This window comes from Harpia harpyja, chromosome 3 (genome assembly GCF_026419915.1).
Source record: "Harpia harpyja isolate bHarHar1 chromosome 3, bHarHar1 primary haplotype, whole genome shotgun sequence".
NCBI classification, from domain to species: Eukaryota; Metazoa; Chordata; class Aves; order Accipitriformes; family Accipitridae; genus Harpia; species Harpia harpyja.
Genome location: NC_068942.1, coordinates 82683415 through 82706590, shown reverse-complemented (window position 1 = coordinate 82706590; position 23176 = coordinate 82683415).

The following is a 23176-nucleotide window of genomic DNA, read 5'->3' as shown; positions in this document are numbered from 1 at the left end:
CGCCGATTGCTACAGCAAGAGTGATGTGCAGCACACATCATCCAAGAGAAGAGTAGCAAGCAAAGTTCAATTGCCATTTGCTGCTGCTATGGGAACAACTGGTCTCTGGATAGAGGAAGAGGTCACCTCGTAGCAGTGAGAGAGGCTCCTGCAGCTCCCTATCCCCGCACAGTGCCTGGGAAGGAGGTGAGCGCAGCACAGGGCAGCATCAGTATTTCACACCCAGGGGCTGCGGATGCCCGGTGAAACGTACTGAAAGAGGCAGAGTTTCCCCTTTGGAAGGTCTTGCCCAAAGATGACTACCAGACTGTATGAAACACAAATGGCTGTTACCACTGCACAAAAAAAAAAAAAAAAAAAAAAAGGAACAAAAATCCATTCTGAAGGGTCTGTTAATTAATAAATATTCACAGTGCAGGCTGGAGGCAGTGCAGTGTATTAACTTGTTAAGGTGAAAGTGGGGAAAGAAAGGTGCTGACAGCTATGACTAAATTAGGAAAAAAACCCCAACAACATGAAGGTTTATTAACATTTTCCATTGGACTTAAAAGGTTCTCTCCTCAAGGATTAGATTAAAATTGGTTTGAGGGGACAGCTTCATTAAATTAAAAGTTACTTTTAAAAAGTTTATACAGTAGCATTTTTCTGGAGATAAATATTAGCCTGACACTTTCCTTTGCCTGCAATTGCCCCCAAAAAGTATTGTTCTGGCAATGGCTTATCACTCTGGGCAGGATTCCCAAAATATTTTGCATCCGTCAGTAAAATGCCCATGTCACAGATACTTACTGTGGTGTTAAGATGAACAGCATCTCTCCAGTTCCCCGAGTCACTGAGGAACTGTGCAGCCAGAGCCTCATCCCACCGGCATTCCGCACCGCAGGGAGACAGACAGCCTCTCTCCAGCCATCTGGCTCTGGGATTTTCCATGTGCAGCCCCAAATCCATAGGAAGCTGGCAGTGGAAAAGCAAGCCATTTGGATCGTTTTCGTCAGATGTTAACACTCATTAGACAAATGTCTCCTTCACAGCAGCCCTAACCAAGCAGTGCTCTTCAGCAGGAGGACCAGAGCACGCTTTGCTGGACCCAAACTCATCACGCTGCATCTTCTCAGGAGGTTTTGTCACCCCACTCCTGGCTGGGACCACCGGAGCCCACAGCTTCAGTGCTGCCTGGGCAACCTCCCCCACCTAGAAAAGCAGCCCCTGCTTGTGACGGAGCAGAAGGTAGGAGGTATGGAGCCTGGGGAGAAGATGGGTGGTCTTCTCCTAGACGGTGAGGGGACAGCCGGCGTGGAAATGGTGGCAGTGACTCAAATCTCGCTCTCATGCAGTCGGACTCCCAGGATTTGTTTTAAATAGTGGGGAAGTTCCTATCCAACTAATTAGAATTTCAGGTTTCTGAAAAACAGGGTTTTGTTTCGTCTTTTACAGGGAATGACAGGACTGTGATACACAATTGCATGGCACCTTTAGTGCCACCCAAATCAATATCTTCCTTTGGCATCTGTGTCCTGGTAGTTTACTGCCTGTCTTTAGTAGACGGCTCTATTTATTTTCAGAGGTGATAAATTACAATATATTAAGATAATGGTGTAACATTTGTTGTTATGAAAATGTATATAACCAAAATTTAAATATAATTTAATTTTAAGTGGAAAATAATGATCACTGTTGAGATGCCCAAAGACAACTTATTGCTCATCCCCCATCAACATTTTATTAAAGAGAAATTAAACAAGAAAAAAGCTCAGTAAAAGTATTTTGAATGCATGTTATATTAATGGTCAATCATAATATGAGATATATTGAAGCTTTTAAAAAAAAAAAACTGCACGAGTTTATCTTTAGCTGCTAGGAGTTTTCTGTCAAAATGATTTGTTCATTTTAAAGTACATTTCCTGTAAAAGTGACTATTGAACTGTATTGCAACATTTTGATTCAATTTAGCAAATCTAGAAATTCTCTGCTGGAATTATTACCATGAAAGCAGCCTTAGCTGGTGCATCCAGAGTCTCCTCTGCTGCCCACGTGCTAGACGGCTCTCCCGGGCTGTCTCCTGTGATGGTCCATGCCCTCAGACCAGAAAGAATGCCCCAAGGGACTCCGTGATGCCTCCTGGAATCTGCACTCGGTGCAGGTAGAACATCAATAGAGAGAAAGAAGAAAAGTAAAGCACCTAAAATACATTTCTACTGAAGAGCTATGCTCGTTAATGTTTTTAACCATTTTTTTCTGAGTTATTCAATACATATGCATACAGATGGAGTATTTTGATATTGGAAATAGCCCAACAGAAGATGGAAACAAGAATTGTATGTTTTGCTCTGCTATTAGTATTGATTGTCTTTATATTAAGTAACATAGCCTTTTATCTTCATTGATGAAGTCACATATTCACTTACAGTGTGCGTTATGGGGGGATTTATGTGGAATGGCTGCAAGACCCAAAATGTACTGCTCTGGCATATGATCGAAAATTTATCTAGTAAACTGAGTATCACAGTAGGACAGCAATTTCTTGACTACCACTTCTAATCTGTCACATGGGTCACACTCACCCAGTCCAGCCCAGCCCCTCCAGCCCGGAGAATAATCACCTGCACCCGGGGAGCAGGAAACTCAGCCCCAGCTTTTATTTGCCAGACCCAGCTGGTGTCACATTTTTACATGGAACAGATCCACCCCCGGCTCAGCCACTTCTCCTAAAGTAAAAGAATAAAACATACTTATAAAAACCCCTAAACCTCATAAACATACTTTACTCATAGATATATTTAACACCAAGCTTTGTGATGCAGAGATGTTTAGCATCTATTTCCTTGTGATCATTTACATCATTTAACAGGCTCCAGCCATAGCCTTTCATCTGTGCCACCGCAGGTCCTTGCTCACCCCCTCACTGAGCTGAAGTAGTTACAGGCTGTCATGGTTTAACCCCAGCCAGCAATTAAGCACCACGCAGCCACTCACTCACTCTGCCCCCCCACAACCCCCAGTGGGATGGGGGAGACAATTGGAAAAAAAGTAAACTCGTGGGCTGAGATAAAGACAGTTTAATAGGACAGAAAGGAAGAAAATAATAATAATGATAATAATAAAACTACAATAATAATAAAAGAATTGGAACATAGAAAAAAAAGTGATGCACAATACAATTGCTCACCACTCGCCAACCAATGCCCAGTTTGTTCCTGAGCAGCGATTCCCCCCTAGCCCCCCTCCCCCCAGTTTATATAGTGGGTATGACGTCACACGGTATGGAATACCCCTTTGGCCAGTTTGGGTCACTGCCCTGGCTGTGTCCCCTCCCAACTCCTTGTGCCCCTCCAGCCTTCTCGCTGGCTGGGCATGAGAAGCTGAGAAATCCTTCACTTGGTATAAACACTACTTAGCAACACACTGATGGTTTCAGCTGTTATCAACATTCTTCTCATACTGAACCCAAAACAGAACACTGTACCAGCTACTAGAAAGAAAATTAACTCTATCCCAGCTGAAACCAGGACACACACCAAATGGCAACAGCCAGACCTTGAAATGCAGAGAAGGGGGAAGTAAATGTATTATTTAGCTGCACGAGCAACTATTTTTTCAAGAGGCAAAACCATGTAAAATCTGAATAGAGAAAAACAGCAATTAAAAAGACCCGGTGTCTTTACTTGATTTGTTCATTTAGTACAATTCCCTGGTTTCTTTAGTGGTATTGCATCCCCCTGAGTTTTGGGATGGTGAAGCAGTTTTGTGATCTGGAGTCACTGTTTCTTTCGTCAGTTCCATGTTATGTTTGACACAGGCGAAAGTCTCTTTTATTTTGTGTGGTTGCCATACCCACAGCCAGTCTCCAAGTTCCCAGCCAAGACTTTCCGAAAAGCAGCATTTGTGAGATCTTAAGACACTACACAAAGCACAAACCGTTCAAGCGGATGTTTCGAGTGGGCTGTATGTGATGGAAGGACATGGAAATCATTCTTCAGGCTCTATGTCCTGATCTTCTTCCTTAACGGCCACTAAAGGCTTAGTCATTTTATTCTTCACTGTTTAAGTGGCATAAAAAAAAATTAACAAGCCAGTATAGTGATACTTCTCTTAAAAAAAAAAAAGTGAAAAAGGACTGGATTTCATACTCCACATGATAACTGCAGTCACCAGGGTTGCAGGCTGCCTACAAAGGACTGGTGCTTCGCCAGGGTTTGCGACAGAAGCCGAAGATACCGCGAGCGGACCACGCTCACGGCACTGCCGTCCCACCGCCACGCATGGCTCCGCGCCCCTTCTCAGCTCCCAGGGCAGGACGCTCCACGCATGCCACTGATGAACCATTAAGAAGGATTACTCGTGGACGCTCAGCAGCAGGTTGGGTTACCTGGTCTGTCGCCCAGGAGGTGACCCGAGTCCCCGCCGGCGCTGCCCGAGCGGTACACGTGCCTTCTCCATCCGCGGGTGCTGCTGCAGCAGGGCTCGCCGACAGCACGCCGAGGAACCGCGTGGGGAGGACAGGAGGGGTTGTAAGCGAGTTGTAAGGAAAGCCACACCTCGTAAGTAAGAGGAGAAAATAGCTCAGAGCGCGCAATGAACTCACAGGGAAACAACGAAAAAGGTAAATAAATTTTTATCCAGACACATGGGGGAAAAAGCTCGCCATTTTTCAGACTGTGCTGCAAAACCTGAAATTCAGATCCTAATTTGTAGCCAGGGGCCCTGCAAATCTTATTTGCATTTTCCTTCTGACTCCATCCCTGAGGGACCCTCAGAAAGAGGCACATGCATGCAATCGCAGGTGCTTTAGCAGAACTGCTAGAAGATTACAGGAGCCACAGCAGAGCATTACAGGCAGGGGTGTGGAGAGCTGCTCCTCCTGCCAAGAGGAGCTGGGAAGGTCTAAGGTGCCTCTCGCTCAAATACCTTCACACTATGTTTGGTTTGGCTGGTTAGAGCACAAGCAGCTAATATGCAGAAGATATAAAGGTACTGTCAAATAAGAAATTATTTGCGTTTCTAATTTAACAAACTAAGATGCTCAAGAGAAAGGTAAAGGATTGATGACTAAGACTTACAAGCGCAAAAATGAAGGAGGCAGCTTTCGAAAGCCTGAAACAAGTTTGTGAAGGGCACAACATGGTTTTTATGCAGTATTCGCTTCCCCCCAAAGCCTTGCACCTCTCATGCATTTAGATTCAAACCAAGTTCTGTGTCTGGGATGCAAAACAGGATGGGAAGTCCCCAGGTGAAGACCGTCAGTAAATTAATGTTTGGTTTCCTAAGTGGCTCACAAGCTTTCCACAAGTAGGTAAAAGGGACTCAGTGATTGAAAAGACTGCTAATACCCACATAAATAAAGAGCCTGTTCTGCCCTGAGCAAACCTGCTCATCTCACTAAGGTATGACACCATTAGCCAAGAAGGCTTGAGGAAAGAGCAAAGTCCCACCTGGCTCATTCATTTCAGCTCGGTTGCTAATTAGTCACTGCTGTCTCTCAGTCCATATATTAATGGAGAAAAGGCAGAAGTATACATTAGAGCAAAGGCCAATAAAAACATTTAACAACAGTTTGATTAATGTGTATTTGTAATGATTTAAATGAGGTCCTCTCATCAGTCACCCCCTGTAATGGACAGGTAACATGGTCCGAGGACTCCTTTGGCTCATCACAGCCGATTATATTACTCTAAACTGCCCATCACTGCTCAGGGTGCCCGACCAGAGCAGCGCAGTCCCCACGCACCGCAGGCAGCATCAGAGCCTGAGCACCAGATCACGCTTGTGACAGCAAGTGCAAAGGCAACTTAGTAGTTTGGTGACACTCGTGCTGCAGGTCACGTCATTGCTCATCAGACACTTTTTTCCTCACCTGCAAACATTTACGTGATGGACTTGCAGTGGCCTCCGAGTACAAGTTATAACAAATTAGCATGAGTGATGCTCCGTGTCAGGCAGCGTTCCCAGTGCCACCTGTGTTTATGGAGATGTACGATGTGGTGTGGGCAGGAGCGCCCAGAACCAGCCCTGATTAACGGCCCCAGCAGAGCAGCACGGGAGCTGGGAGCACTCATCATCGCTGCCGGGAGACAGGCTTAACTTGCACGCTGCTAATTGCTGCTTGGGTTTGTTGCATTTTAGCCGCGTCTTTCCAGAGACACAGCCACACAGCCCCTGCCTGCCCTACCAAGAACAACACTGTAAATTGAGCATAATCGTTCTGAATTTCTTCCTCCTGGTGACATGCTCTTTTGGGGAAGATATATTATATGACAACTAGTGAAAATTGAGCGGTACTTAGCCCAGCCTGCCATTCAGGATTTAAGCCCCTGAAGAACTGCAGATGAAGAATCACAACTCAGCAAAAGAGCCTACTTTACTGCAGACTGATTATGCTGCCTGAGTTCCCTTCACCTCCCAGTTTCTGGAGGGGGCGGTGGGGAGACAAAAGCTCCGTTTGCATGGCTAGCGAGAGGAAGAACTGCTGCTGCTGCTCAGGACACCTGGATCTCAGACTATGACTTCAGTACTTGCAGCTCATCTCCTGAGGGAAGGAAGGTGGAGAGCCTAAAAATTGAGGAAAATATCATTACACACAGATACAGTATGCATTTCAGTTACTGAAACCAAGGAGGTCACAGAAAACAGAGGTGTCAGATCGTTACTATAGCCAGTCCATTCAGCCTCCAATAGGCCAGGTATGGCTGCAGGTATAAGCTGGTCATAAATTTTGAAGGTACGCAAAAAAACGTTTTAGGTTTTTTTTAATCCAACAGCAGAAACAACAGTACTGGCAAAATCTGGAATAGCTGAAGTAGTCACTCCTTTACAGAAACCAGTCCTTATTTTCTTTCAAAATTGGAAATAGAGGAAATTGGTTAATACATAGAAAGTATTACTGTAGATATATTTGATATAAATTCTTCACTTATGAGTAATAAATGTACTCAGTGTTGCAGCAGAGCTGCACTGTATACAAATATGTCAGTTTTGGTTTGGGCTGTTGACAATTCTGAAATGCGAACAATTTAGGAAGGTGAAAATAGAAAAGTTCTGTTGATTTGTAAGCAAAAAGAAAGTTATATTATAAAACTCAGAGGGTAAATATGACTGAAATTCTGATATAGGAAAACACCCATTTAGAGAAAAGCTTGGCAAATTAAAAGTGTTGTTTCTATAGAATTTCATTATAATATAGCAGGTACAGCACAATACTAAGCCTCAGTTGCAATTGCACTCACATCATATGGATGCGTAATACACAAACTGCAGCTGTTTAATATTTACAATTCTGAAATTGGGAGCATCTACTTTGAAATAAGCATTATCCTACAAAGTATTTTCAAGGACTGGAGTGATAATAGTATCATTTTGATAATAGTATCCTTTTAAGCAATACTCTTCAGTAATATCATTAATTTTTCAGCAAGAAGACTTGTAATATTTTCTTGCCGATAGTAACCCCGATTTTAAATATTTGCAAATCAGGCCTATAAAACCATGCACAGAGAAATTTGGGGGGCAAGGTAGAGGCTAAACATTTTCAGGGACTTTATTCTCTCCTGCAAATAATCCCCTGGCTGTGTGCCCAGAATCAACCCATTCTGGTATTGAGCTCAGCATCACAACACTTCCCAGCCAGCTGGTAATTTAGGTTTTACTTTATCCCAAGGAAGATTAAAGGCTCCAGTAATGTGTGAGCCATCAGCCTGAGATATTGTCATGGACTATATTATCAGGGTTTTTTTTTTTTATTCCCCAAATAAACTATGCTTCTCCAGCATGGAGAAGAGAGTCGAGGGGAATAGGATACAGGTCAACTGCGAAGGGCTGGTGAGGTTAACAAGGAACAGTCCTTCGTCTTTTCCAGGCCCTGGAGGCGGACTCCGCTCTGGCTCGGAGGTACCACGCTGAAGTTCACACGCCGTGCAGCTGCACTGCGGGGATCCTCGCTGCCGGGTGCGGGGGATTTTCGGAAGGATGTACTAATGAAGAAAAATGAACTAACGGCTGTTGAAGCCCACAGTCACAGCACCGCAGGCTTTTGGAGGTTATAATCTGGAGAAAAAACACCATGTGCTTCCCCAGCTCCTACACTTCTGTAGGCATCGGGTATTGGCTGTGCTGAGGACCTGGGCTGGGGAAGGTGTTCCCTCTGGTCACTAATGTTTGTATATGAACATCAGTCCTTTTAAAAAATAAGATACACTTATGTCATGGTTTAACCCCAGCCAACAACTAAGCACCACGCAGCCGCTGGCTCACTTCCCCACCCAGTGGGATGGGGGAAAGAATTGGGAAAAAAAGGTTAAACTCGTGGGCTAAGAACAGTTTAATAGAACAGAAAGGAAGAAACTATTAATGATAATAATAATAAAATTACAATAATAAAAAAAGGATTGGAATATACAAAACAAGTGATGCACAATGCAATTGCTCACCACTTGCCAACCAATGCCCAGTTTGTTCCCGAGTAGTGATCCCCCCCAGGCCAACCCCCCCCAGTTTACATACTAGACATGATGTCACATGGTATGGAATACCCCTTTGGCCAGTTTGGGTGACTGCCCTGGCTGTGTCCCCTCCCAACTCCTTGTGCCCCTCCAGCCTTCTCGCTGGCTGGGCATGAGAAGCTGAAAAATCCTTGACTTGGTATAAACACTACTTAGCAACACACTGATGGTTTCAGCTGTTATCAACATTCTTCTCATACTGAACCCAAAACAGAACACTGTACCAGCTACTAGAAAGAAAATTAACTCTCTCCCAGCCAAAACCAGGACAACTTAGTAAGTCTGACAGACAAAAAACCCCCACCTATCTCCTCCCTGTCTTTATACAATTATGAAAGCGTGATGGGTTTATTCCTTCACTCAGTTCCTGGGCATAACACAGACCTCAGTGACACCCAGGACTGCACTGAGTGACAGGCCTGGCAGGCAAAGAACAAATCCTCCTTTGCAAAAACATTCAGGGTTTACTTTTTTTTTTTTCCCCAATCAATACATTAGATGAAGATAAGACTTTTCATAGGAGCAAGGAAAAAAAAACAAACAAACAAACAAAAAAACCACAGACCCAAAACAGAAGCAGCAACCCTCCCAAACCAGGCATTGCTCTGGTTTACAGATACTCCCTGGCTGGAACCACTGCTCTCACACCAGACAGACCTGAACATCTGCAAGAAAACTCTGGGGCCTGGGCTGTTCTACTTCACATGAAACAATAAAAATGCCTTTTGTATCCAGGAGGTTTAAAGAGTTGATTGTGAAACAGAAGTACTCCCCTTCACCCTCATCACTGCTTGGCAGTCTCGTGTCCTGCCTTCCCCATCCCCTCTTCTAATTCTCCTTATTCACCCCACCAACCAGTTCATCTTCCACAAATAATAGTTTTCAATGAAAATTTCACTGCACCTGAAAATTTCACTGGTACATTTGTTTACACATATAGGGTTCTCCAGTAAATGGAGCCTGCTACAATCAAACCCTTCAAGCCATCATTTTAAAAATTCTGCTTTCTGGCAGCGCTGCACTTGAGCCTGGACAAGACAGTCTTGAACAGGAACAACATCTCCCCATAACAGGGGCACCACTCACTCAAACACCTGATATTGAGGGCCTCACTACCCCAAGCGTGATTTCAGCAAATTCAGTTTCTAAAACATTAGCATGGGCTAAGCCAAAGCAGGCAAGAGAAATGGATGCCAGAATTTTCTATGCACAGAGGTTGTAAAGACATTTCTGGAAGTATATTTTTACTGATAGCAATCACAAGCGTTTGTTACAGCTTGGTGTCTTTTCAGTGGTAGGGTCACATTTTCAATTAAAGCTTTTTTTATTGTTGTTTTGCTTCCCCGGGTGTTAGCCACTCGCATTTGAAGCTGGCCACTGTTACTGTGATGTGTGGGTGAAAATATCATTAACTTTGACAACATGCAATTATTGTTGTAAACTAATTTTAAAATGGAAAATTGTCTTGACTGGAGTATATATTTCCTTCTAGCTCATCAAGAACCTACATAAAGTCTATAGCTTTTTTTTTATTAGAGATGTAAAACTTATCTTTATGGAGCCCACAGTTTCAGGTTTCAAATGTTCTTCTATCCAACTGATAGAACATCCTTCGCTCTCAGACACCATAAGTGTATTGCAGCAATAATTAATCTCTTAAGGGTTTTTTTTTAATATATAAAAATGAGTGATACTTACTATGACATTGCCAAGAGTGGCTTTTCCTGGGTACCTGTAACCATCAGACTACTTCCAAGTATTCTGGAGTAGCAAGCACAGCTTGCACAGTACTACCAACAGAAAAAAATTGGAAGAGATCAAAGTTGCATAGGTTTTTTTCCTACAGTGAAAACAGCTTGTTATTGTCCTTTTTTATATAAAAAATAAAATCTAGTAATGATTTCTGAGCACACAGGTCAGATACAGAGCTGGAGAGGCAGAACTTTGATCTTGTGAGATCTGAGGGGTGTTTTCCACCCCGGGGAGGCAGCGGGACAGCTTCTGACCTCCTCCCCAGCAGCAGCAGCACAACTCTCCCAAGAAAAGTGGCTCCTCGCTGCCGGCTCCCCGGGACACACACGCTCCCCCCCAGACTGGTGGCCGTCACCAACACCAGCTCTGGCCCCGAAACCTCTTTGGCACAGAGGTTCCCCTCCACAGAAATGGGGTAAATGCCCTGGAGAAAGGGACCAAACCCAGGTTTCCTCCAAGTGCCTAAATCAGCGACAGCCAGGTAGCATTTGCCTTTAAAGGCTTCTAGAGCTTTCCCCCCCCACAAAAGGGAGAGCCACTTACTACCTCTTTTAAGAAATCCCACTCACAAATTCTGACAATTATTATAAAGTGACTTCTTAGTCCTTATATTTGCTTTTGTAACTTGCAGAAAACCTACAGTGAAACCAGAATTTAATCATGTGCCTACAGCTGAATTAGTTCATACACCAACAACATATATCCACTAACAACAAAAAATGTTGATAGTTATTGGTTTGAATAAGATAATACCATAAGCTAAGACAAAATAGGCACTACTTAGCAAAAAGAACGACAAAAAGGAGAGAGAAAAACAAACAAAAGCAAGGAGGAAAATCTAATTTATAGTATATACATCTTCCCAAACACCTCTGTGCTGGGAGCAGGTGAAAAGCAGGTCAAGCAAAGGGTGATGTAGACACAGAATATAGCAATAAAAGAATTTCAAGGTTTCTACTTTGCCAGAATTGTCTGGTTTAGGTTTGTATTTCTTTTTCTCTTTAAATGAAGAGAGGGAAGAATGAAGGACAGTTGGGTTGGGGGGCGACGGTATTAAAATAGTGGTGCCAATCTGTCTTTGCTTTAGGAGCTCTCTAATGACACTCAAGCCACCTTGACTGGCAGGGGTGTGGAGGGGAACAAAGCACACGAGCATTCAAGAAATAGCTCTCCCTTCTTGTACAGCCCAAGCAGGCATGGTCAGAGGGGAATCAGATGTCATTTCCAACACACTGCTGATGTGTCACAATGGTAGATAACAACATTTAAGAGATGTATTATTACGAAAGGAAATTCAAACAGAAAGATATTCTAAATCAATTAGCAAACTATCCACCAAACTCCGCAGACAAGCTCTGGTCCTTCCTCCTCCCTGCCATCACGGTTCATTCAGACCAGCTCCTTCCTTTGGGATGTGCTGATCCTCCTCCTCTCCCTCCAATTTTCACGTTAATGACATCCCTGAAGCCTCACACCTTTCTAAAGATAGCCCTTCGTCATTTCCCTAATCCCTGAATAATTCTCATACTGGCTTATTTTCTTGCCAGCTGAACTATTAGTTTGCAATCAAGTCAAAAGAGTAGCTGAAACCTCAGTACTTAGAATCAACCACAGTTTCTTCACCAAGAAAAGCAGTTATCTGACTAAATAAAGATGTCTTGTCAGCTCTGCACAATTCCCTCTGGTAAAACAGCCTTACCGTTATCTCACTTTCTATTGATACACCTATTTCTTCCATGACTCTTACGTTAGATGCGCACCAACACCTTGCAACACCAGAGACACAGTTCTGAGCCTGCAGCTGCTCACAGGAGTTTCCCTTCCTTAACTGAAAGCTCCAGAGTCACAGCACCATGACATCAGTTTGTAGATGCATGGATGAACCTTATCACTGAGTCTTCAGTGTTGGGTACCAGTCCATCCATTCGCAGGCTGAGATAAGACTACCAGTTTTCTCACTGTTGCTCTGCATCTGACAACTCTTTTTTGTGTGTCCCTTCCCATTAGCTGTTCTGGTTTTGACCATTTGCTCAACATCTCAGTCAGACCTACCTGGTTTCTGCCAGGTCAATTTATCTGCCATGGATGGTGCAGTGTCTTGTTTCTGCAGTTCGCATGGACTGCACCAGGCCTGTGGATTGCCTGTCTGATCCAGATCTACCTGTGCAGGTAGAGACTAGGGACTTCTTTTTTTTCTGGCCACATGTGGAATTACAGGCAGGACACAACTTCTCATCAGAGCAACCCTACAACCTCCTGAGGAACATGCATCAGGTTTTCATGTGTCCTAAGGTGAAACACAAATCTTCAGTCCTTGACCTCAGTATCAAACCCTGATCTGGCTTTGCTACAGTCCCAATTAATTCCCAAGATGGGAGCTCATTCACTTCGATCATGCCAAATGCTTTTGATAATATTGAACAACAACAAAATCTGTATTTCCATTATTTTGAAATAGTTTTTTCCCTTTCCCCATGAGAAATTTCATTTTTCCATTCTAAAAGTTAACTCTTTCGCTAGGTCTTGCTGGTAGTAAGTTCTGGTCAACGTACAATGCAGATTTCTGGACTATCAACAGTTTAAGCAGATTATCGCTGTTTATCACCAGTTCCCTCAGTCCCTCTTTGCATCCAAGAATGTGCCTTTTGCACAGCTTAAGTCAAAACTGAAAAGAGTGAGAGCCCCTCTGTGCAAAATTTCCTTTCTTTCCCTCATGAACAGACAATGAAAATTGTAGATCAAAGTTTAGTTCCATGTAAAATTGATCTCTGTGAAAGCTAGATTTTTCCACTTTAGCTGTATCTGCAGACAGGGTGTTCTAAGAGAAAACATTAGCAAGAGTCCTTGGGCTCTGAGCATTTTTCTTGCTTGGGATTTCCCTCTGCTTTATTCTCTCGTGAGTTGCAAGAAAGGATGCAGAGACCTGGAAAAAACAGCTTTTATTATTCAATTTCTTTAAGTAGACTATACAACCTAATGTTTGTGGATTTCATTCACTTGAAGAAAAAGAGGGTTATATACTATGAATGCCCTTGACAAATACTTAGGGGATGATTGCAAGAGTTCCAGTATAGATATATATTGCAAGTAAATTTTGAATAACACCTTGAATTTGGAGTGCTCTATTCATTAGAGAGCTAAAAATATCCAAAGATATGTTGCTTTGAAAATTTGTTGCCCAAACTGTTTAAGCCTCCCTATATAAGTATTTGGGAAAGCTTATCCACAGCTGCCCAGCACACACTTACCTGCTGCAGATGCGGTTGGGAACCAGACAAGTAGAACTGTTGACCATCTCTGCTAAAAAAAAAAAAAAGAAAAAAAAAAGAAAAGCATGTTTAGACAAAACTAGAAAACATCCACTTTAACACAGGCTCTCTAGAACAAACTGGGAAAGCTACCTATGAATCACAGAAAAACTTGGAAGTGGGGAAAATTTAAGTTTATGACATTAGTTGGGGGTCGTTTTGTTGATTACTGGGTAAGTTGTGCTTTGGGGGATCCCCCTTTGGGTTCCACCCCATCTTCACAAAACAGTTTGTTTCCCATGTGATGGCAAATTACTTCTTTTTGCCCTCAACTCTTGGGGTATAAGAAACCAAAATGTTTTTCCCTGCAGCTATACTAGATATTTTCAGTATTTTGACAAAGTTGTTCAGCATTCCCCTACAGCTAGAGAAACCATTATGCAAAATTTTGGAGTCTCTGAAACTTCCTTGCTAAGCAGAGCTCTAGCTTGAAAATGTGCCCCTCTTCCAGACAGCACACGATCCCTGGAGCACCATCAGCTTCATACCTCTGATGATGTTCTTGCTCCCTTTTGACTCTGCAACTGCAAAAAGCCATCTTGTGACCTGGTCTGTCATCCAGCACAAGGGAACCTGATCTTCACTGGGACCTCATGTGAGTTCCAGGATACCTGAAATCACAACAGATACTCTATATGGAGATATAGATACTGTTCCATGCATCTAGTACATTACATCTACCTCCCACCCTCAATTTGTGAAGTTAATTGCTCTAGCCAAAACACAGTTTTCACATTATCTTGAATTCATCTTACTTTTACCCCAAATGTACCCTATTTATCAAGCTCATTTTTAAGTCTAAAGGGCCCAAATCTCCCCTAAACAAGGCGTTACATTTGCATTTGAATTCTTAGGTAGGCTATGTAGTTCATCATGTGTACAGAATGCTTAAAAATCAAGCTTACCAGGATCCATGTAGAAAGATGAATTAAAAATTACAGGGCCAGAAAACAGTTACTGAGGTGGTCAGGGAATGGAGACCTGCTCAGACAAGAGGAAGCTCATATGGATGAGCAACATACAGGCTGGCAGTGTGTGTGATGGCTGTGTATAAATGCATCATGGATATCATCAGGGAGAGAACAGTTGTGTTTAGGTTGAAAAGCAAGGTTGCATCGGTGGGCATGAATATATAAGGCTGAAAACTAAAATATAGTTAGCTTCTGAAATGCAAGTATAACCAGCGATGGGGGGGACAAACAGCCAAACTATTTTTCAGATGCAGGTTGAAACGAGTTGTACATATACACTCAGGTTGCTTGTGACAAAATAGACAACGCAGTGACCTTGCACTTCCCCCCTCCCCGAGCCCTGCCGTCACGCTGCCTGCTCCCTCTTAAATTTCTCAGAATTGACAGGTTTCTGCTAAACACATCACTGCTGATGGAGCGGCAGGTTTCTGGCAATAAACTCTCTTGGCAGGATACTTCTGACCTGCTGCGCTACTCCGACAGCAGCAGGCGGCTGGACCCGTCAGAAACCGCATCCTTTGGCGGTGCGAGCAGCGGGTACAGCCCTGGGAGGAGAGGGGATGGGGAGCAGGGGCACCAGCACCGCCTGCTTCTGCCCGAGGGGACACAAGAAGCCTGCTCTGCTTGTTTTACTGCTGCAATATATTTTCATTATGAAACTAGGGAAAGCTGCTGTTTTGCGTTGTCTGTAGAGCAAGCAAGGGCTCAGGAAGGTTTGCAGAGAAGTGCCCTTCGGGTGGCAGGAGGCAGCAGTTGGTTTCGCTCTTGTTAATCCAGAGCCATGGCGTAAGCAGTGCTGGAGAGCTGGTGGCACACGTACAATGGGCACAGAATTCAGTTTGCTAATAGAAGCACTCATCTCCAAGTGGGCTGATGTCCAGAAGGGAGAGAACTTATACACACCGGTGGAAAAGCAGGAGTTTGAAGGATAGACACTTTCTATCTTTTAGACATTTTTTCTGAATACAAAAGTTTACTTGGAATATTTGTCAATAGTCTAAAAGAATCTCTTCCACAAATTAGTCTGACATTAGAGTCAGTGAAATTACTAATTCTTAAAAAATATTTATTTTTTCCTTTGTATGCAAGTCATACAGAGAAAGCTCTAGTTTTGCAGAGGTTTCGCGGAGCAGTATCCTGAATTTTAAGGCTTTTAATATCCCAAAGATTAAGCCACTCTATTTGTATGCTATTTATACTGCTATATCTCTCCTACTGTCTTCTTAATTCTGGCTTTGACAGCAGGAGAAAGGATCACTTAGTTTTCCCAAGGTTTTTGATCTGTGATGACAACTCTATCTTTGTGGAGTGCTGATGTCTATTCTGCCCAGGAATCAGCCAGTATTACTGTAAAACTTACTGTCATCGAGGTCTGCTTTGATGGATGACCAAAGTAGCTGCTATTCTATTCAAAGGTAAGCAGGAAACTTATAAGAAATTACTCAAGAGAAAGTGAGAAAATAATGTGCAGTTCCAAGTGGCATGACAAAGTAATCTGCTTAAGCTCAGCACTTACCTAGCTGAGAACAGTAGTGAAAAAACATCTCATCCATATTTGAATAGCTGATCACATAACTCTCTTGACAGGCCATTTATATGGAGAGATTAGATCATTGTATCATAAACTGTGGGCTCCGTTCTGCCCTCAGCTACACCTTGCATATCTCAGCTTCATGGAGCCATAAAATGAAGAAACAGGACAAAGTGTCTCTTAAACTGTGCGCACGTTGTATTACTACTCTTGCATTACTGCAAGAGTCTGCATCTTCTGTTAAATAAGAAAATAATGCAGCCAGAGAAGTTTAATGGTTATTTGCCAGGACAATAATTACAAACTAGTGTATGTTTGTGTAACTGAGATACCATTAAAACATGAATATCTTAAGAAAAAGGAAAAGGGGGGGAACATATAATTACAGATCACCTTAGCTTCAAGCATAAGAAATTAGGAAGAGACACACAAACAAGAGCTTGCAAGCACCAGGAAATCACAACGTGATGAGCAGCAGCCAAACTAGACTTGTCAAGAGCAAGTCCTGCCAAACAAACCTGACATTCCATAATGAGATAGCAGAACTGCTGGGAAGGAAAGTAAATACCCCATAGCTTGATTTTAGCAAGTATTGTGACCAGTTTACGAGAATTCCTCCATGTAAACTTGAACTATAGGCTGGGTGAAAGACTGGCAAGATCTTTCTTCTTCGAGGTCAGGTATCAGTAGTGTGGTTGTGCAGGGGCTGGGTTCAGGTCTGCTCCATGTGTCTATCACGGGTGCAGATGATGAAAGAGAGCATGCTTTTTTGTTGATGACATCAAGACACTAGTTAAGAAGGGTGAGATTAGAGTGCATAAGTATCTTGAGAAATTGGATAAATCAAAAAAATTGGACAAATAAGAAAAAGCAGGATAAAAAAAAAAATCAGTAGTACTGAAACAGTGGAAGAAAGAAAACGGTAAGGCAGCACTTTCAACAGAAGAGATCCAGGAGGTAGAAGGGATCACAAACAGAGCCTGTCAGCACCACCGCACTGCTGTGGGGGAAAAAAAAACAACAAACAAACAAAAACCCCCTTAATCCTCCTTAGATGTGTTCAGTAGAGGAAGAAGCTGCGCATCGGAGGAAAGCATCACGCCCAGGAGAAGCAGGGAAGCCTCAGCTGCAGTAGTGTGTGCAGTCTGAGCACAGCCTTGCAAGAGGGAAGAACGTCCAATGGAAAGGGTGCAGAAGAAGAAAGGAAAAATATTTTTTTTTTTTAAAAAAACCCAAGGATCAGTAAATATCTAAGCACCATGACCCATTTGGAAGACTGAAAGTTCTGAGATTTCTGGCCTAATCATAAGAGGAGTGAGCAGTTCTGGTAACATAATTCAGGTATGAAAGTGCAGGTTTAATGAAAAAGAGAATGAGGATGGAGGATATCCATGGAGGATAAGACAAGGTAGTGACTTAAAAATTGCACAAGAGAAGTTTCCTATACTGGGCTATCTGTTAAGAGCAGATGTCAGGAAGCGTGGGGACAGACTGCTGGAAAGGGGTGAAGGCTGCAAGACAAACCTGGACAGACATCTGTCCTTCTGCACTTTCAGGTACAGAGGAGGCACCGACCAAGGGAGACGAAGGGGATGAACTGTTTCCAGAGGCTGGCAAACATCCCTGTCTCCCAGTGCCACCGAAGAATGTGGAGCTGCACAGGCACTGCTCCTCCTTGGGCAACATGGAGCAGCCCCCAGCCCACACCAGTGGCTAATACTGTTTCAGGGTACATCCAAATATAAGCGTGCAGCGACAGTAACACTGCCGCCATCCCTTCCCACTGCTCTGGGGCAAAACCAAGGTAATGAGCCTTTAATTTAAGGCTACAGATCAACATTTTGTGGCAACAGACAAGACTAGTCACCTGCAAGGATGCAATGGTGGCTTATCTTCTGGGCCCTTCATCAACATTTTCATCTACTACTGTTAGCTTTCTCCAGGGAATTAATTTTCAAGCTTATTTTGCATAGTTATGGACACTTTCAGCCTTGCACCTGAGCACTATTTCCAGTGGGCTGAAGGTGCTGGCCAGAGCACGCAGCTGTACAACAGCATCTCTGAATCTGTCTGGTCTGCTCAGCAGCTAAAGCTCCGGGTCCTGAAGTCAATGAGCATCCCTCTGGCTCTCACGAAGATTCAAAATAGACTTCCCCAATGAGGGATCCCCTTGGATATAACTTCATCCAGGTCCCTCCTTGGATCTGGACATAGAATGGTACAAGGTTATGAAATGGACCTGCCTCTCCCCAAATAAATGTCAATGAGAAGAGTTGTTATGCTTAGTTTAAGGGTGTCTTGAACTGCCTGTTCTTTGGAACCAGCAAAGTTTCAAACTGGAAAACTAAAAATACTTGCATCTGTGTGATGAGGAAAATCAGACTGTGCTTGTATGTGCTAGGTAAATTCTGAATTTTATTATTTTATTACATTAACCTTGCCATAATGAACAGATCCTCAGATAGAACATAAAATGCCTTTATGTAACAACACATGTGTATGAGTACAAATCTCACTGAGATAATCAGGTACGTAGAAATATGTTCATCTTGGGCACAGAACAGTGTGCTAAAATTCAAGTGTAAGTAGTCTGATAAAGCAGCCAGCACAGACACCAAACATTTTCTGTATCCAAATCAGTTCTACAGCCTTGTTTAAGAATTGCCATTTAGAATTTACTTTAAAGTATCAACACTGCCTAGTCTGTAAAATTGTACCATGTAATTAGGAGTTAAATTCAACTACCCACAGCAACAACAGAGAAGTACTGAGAAAACCCAGACCTGCGTACATGCTAGGTTTTTAATTCCTTTTTTATCCAAGACTAAATGACTGTGTTCTATTACCAAAGGAATATTGAGACAGAAAGTAAATGCAGAGGGACACTCACAAGTAGGCAGCTGTTCAGGAAAACAGTTTAACAAAAATAGCTAATCTGCTGCTTGGATATCCTCCAGAGTCAAGCTGGAAAGCTTCATGTGCACCTGATTTAAGAAAAAAAAGGCACAGCTCCCACCCATCATCTCTTGCAGGACCACATTTCTCTTTGCTCTCCCACTCTTCAGCGACCTCAATATTCCAGTTACATACATCATCTTCCACTCTCAAGGAGATTAAATAGCAGAAAGATCTTTGAAGAAGTTTAACACAAATCAAATGCATTTTCACCTAATGCATAAAAAAATCTGTGAAACCCACTGCCATCAGATGTCAGAGATATATGAATTAAAAAAATCATTTGGGGATATTTGTGTAAGGCCAGTCGACTGGTGGCTGTTAAATCCAATGGTCAAGAAAACCCCTTACCAGTATCTGCTGAAAGCTGGGAATAAGAGCCAGAGGAAGGACTATGCTATTTCAACTCTGTTTCTCAGCCATCTGCTGTCAACCAGTAACCAGTCTCAACTACTTATTTAATATGACATAGTAAGGCATTAATTTCATTTCAATATGAAATAGTGGTTTTATTTGTGAAAACGCCCAAGAAGCCCTACAGTGTCTAGGTCACCAAGGGAAACCAAGTCCTGAGGTCTCAGGACAAAGTCTTCAGGTGGTGTTTAAAAGCCCATGCGGGAACCTGACCAGAGAGCCCAGAAGAATAAGTGCGGAGGAAGGCTTCACTCATTGCCCAGGCAAAGGGAAAACTCTTGAGCAATGGGTTTCCCTTTTATTTTTTCCCATGGTAGTGCTGAGTCCCCACACAATACTCAGTCCCCATTTATGATGGCACATTACATCTGCCTCGTTCTTTTGCCCTTCAGCATGGTGTGCACCCACCAGGCAGCCCCTGTGCCCCTGCAGCTCGCTCTCAGAGCATGGTGTCATGCATTTCAGTCACAACAGGAGGCACCATGTATTGCAGCAGCTCTTGAATTTTGTTCAAAAAAGATTTCACAGCCTCTAAAATTTGTTAGCTACACTGGCTCTTCAGCAGAGGGGAAATGGTTTCCACCGGTCCAAAGTAAAGCAACTCAGCTGCACGGAGAAGAGCCTGTTTGCTTTTGCTAAATTCAAAGGCTTTTCAGGATTACCTCTGGGACTGGATTCCTCCCTCATTACCCGAGTGGTCCAACTGCAACTGACGCCTACACACGCTGTGGGCTCGCTCCTGTATCCACAGCACTAACACAAGCTGCAGCAGCAGCACACCTTGTACGTGCACCAGGTTTGTAATCCTGAACCCCTGCGAACTAAGACTGCTCCCACTCTGGGCCTTACCTGCTGGTACTGAAGCCACCCAAGTAACTCAGCTCTTGTGAATAATCTCCCCATCCTGCTGCTGGATAAGACCTTTCCAGATCAGACGTTATCAAGAAGACTATTACCAGGGTCTCATCAGTTGTGCTGCGTTCCAGCTAAATCCACCCACCTCCCAGCCAAAAGAGAAGCCAGCCCATCATTTAGGCAACTAGGAAACACAGTAAAAGCCCCAGGAATAAGTAATCTATATTTTGTACTTAATTAACACAAGCCAGCCCAAAGAAAGATAAAAACAATGCTCAATCACCTGTTTTGCAAGACTGTTTTCTTAGAGAGCAACACAGCATTCACACCAGAGACGACAGAGCCCAACGAACCACAGAGCACCAGCCATGACTTACCTCCATAGGCAGTAACTGATAATACCACACTGGATGTGGCACCACCACTTTGTTGATGTTAAGCTGGAGCCCATAGTATAAATCTGTTTCATACTTTAGCAAACTTGGCTCACCTCAGGCTGCAGTCACACGGAGCTTGCACGCAGTGAGCACTTGGGCATCATCACCATGCTCGGCACCATACCCTTGCTCCCAGTCCAGATGTTTTACCATGATTTCTTGTAACACAGAACAGCTGAAGACATCCTCTCAGCACCAGCTTTAAGGCTGAATTGGAAGGTCAGCATTATAAAGACAATGAGATGAGCACCTCCTGTGTAGCCACCTAAACTCCCATCAGTGTCAGCTGCATAGTGTTAATGAGCCACTAAACACAGATATTATTAATCGATGTGTGATCAACATTCACTACAAAATGGCCCCGGGAGCAGTTCTCCTCCCCTTAAAGTGTTAGATATTGTAAGGGCATAAGTTATAGCAATAGTTGACTTGAACTATTATCAAATGGTAAGATCTAGTAATTTCTTTTAAGTGTGTCGGAATGCTATTCTGCTGAATGAGACTGTCTACATATGAAAGCTAAAAGCAGTGGTGACCTATGTGCCCAGTAGGTACTGTCTGAATAGCACATCCATAATTCACTCAGCTGAATGCAATTTAATTCTAGTATTTCCCTAACAAGTTGTTTCTCTCACACAGATTTTTATCTTCAGTCCATTTTGACATCTCAAGGAATTCATCAAATCACCATTTGTAAGTGCTGTGAAACAGCTGTTTCTAGTGCTAATAGCAATGGCTTATCTTAAAACCCCCAAAGCCCTCCAAACCACCCCAATTCTGTAGCTGTTTCAGATCAAATAAGGAACCGTTTGAAATGGGGTTTCAAATTATTATAAGCTCCAAACATACGCAGTAGCCAGTGATGTATTTTACCCAGAGCTATGGGGGGGTGAATGCATTGGGTGACACCCAGACAGGGTGCTCCGAGGGGAATTTCAGGATGGGAAGACCAGGATGCGGGAGGATGCTGCCCCGTGATGCAGCTATCCCAGCTCAGGGAGTCCCTGGACAGAGGTGCCAGCGCACCGGTTGGCATGTCAGCTGTGGAAACTTCCACCCAGCGTCGAAGGGACGGTTGTTAACCCTGCCTGCGAGGCCAGCACTGCTGTGCAGCCAGCTGCCGGTGCCCGGGGGCCATCGCAGCCCCGGCCCCCCTACCACCCACCACGGCTCTGCAGGACAGCGGGGCCCGAGCTGCTGCATTTGCTCAGAAACACACTGGAATAAGTAAAAGGGCACCAACGTGTGCCCTCGTCGCCATCCCCTAAACATGCTGTGCCCATGGCGTTGCCCTCTGGGCTGCGGGTTTAATTGTCCTGTGATTGCTATGGCCCGTGTTGGCCATATTTTCTTCTTTCCCAAAGCAAGTGAGCCAGGCTGGTCCACGCATGGACAATTTCCCTGGGCAGGAGCATCGCTGGAATCTCACTGTCGGCAGAAGAACTCTGTGCCATCTGTGCCGAGCAGTTTGTTTGCAGAGCACGGCTACCTTCTGTTTGCTACCTTCAGAAATGAAATTGCACAATGCAGGAACAATCACAGGGAAACATTTCTGTCATCTTTGCTGGTACCCTCAGCTCTATGGCCTCCTGAATGTGAATTAGTGTCTTAAGCAGTTTATTCATTCATGGCAATCTGTTCATTTATTTTCAAGAGATTGTATAGCTCCGGGAAGCCTTGCATGTTTTTTTTTTTTTTTTCCTTTCTAAGCTCTGACTACAAGATATTCTTTCTTTTTCTCAGATCGTTTCTGCTTCCACTCTGCTGAGCTGATGCATGAGACAGACAGCCCTGGTCTCAGCAATGGAAAGGAGGAAGATGTAGGACTTCAGTGAAGAACGCTGAAGCTGATGCGAGTTACCCAGAGGTTGCACTCAACATCTGCACAGCTCCGAGGGGCTGGCAGCTGGCGGCAGTGCAGGATGCGGCCATCTGAACACCCTCATCCTCTGGGTCATCCCGCCCCACCGCTGAGCACCACAGCAGCGGCTGCACTGCAGGACACGCTTTACCCCGCACGAGAAGGCACGGGCAGCCAGCCAGTGGCATGGCTGATGGACAAAGGATGAACCCCTGCCTCCTTTGAAATAAACTGCAATAGGAAAACTGAATTGGATCTCTTGGGAAAATAAACTTTCCTGAAAAGCTCTCAACGCTCCCTTATTTTCACCACACCGAAGCACTGCAGGAGCAGTCGCTTCCCTTCTGTAGCAAATCCCATGAGCAGATCACAGCCCAGTTTACTGAAATATTCAGCTTTGGTTTTCAAAGCAAAAAGCACAAAACAATGTAAATCTTTCCAAAGCCTAAATAAATGTTAGTTTTACAGAATGGACATCATCCAAGTAGGGCTTTTGTTTTGGTTTTTTTTCTGGATTGTTTTTATTTTTTGAGATTTTTGAAAAAAAAAACCCCAAACCAAAACCAGCTCATTAGCACAAATGTAGAAAGGTATGATAAA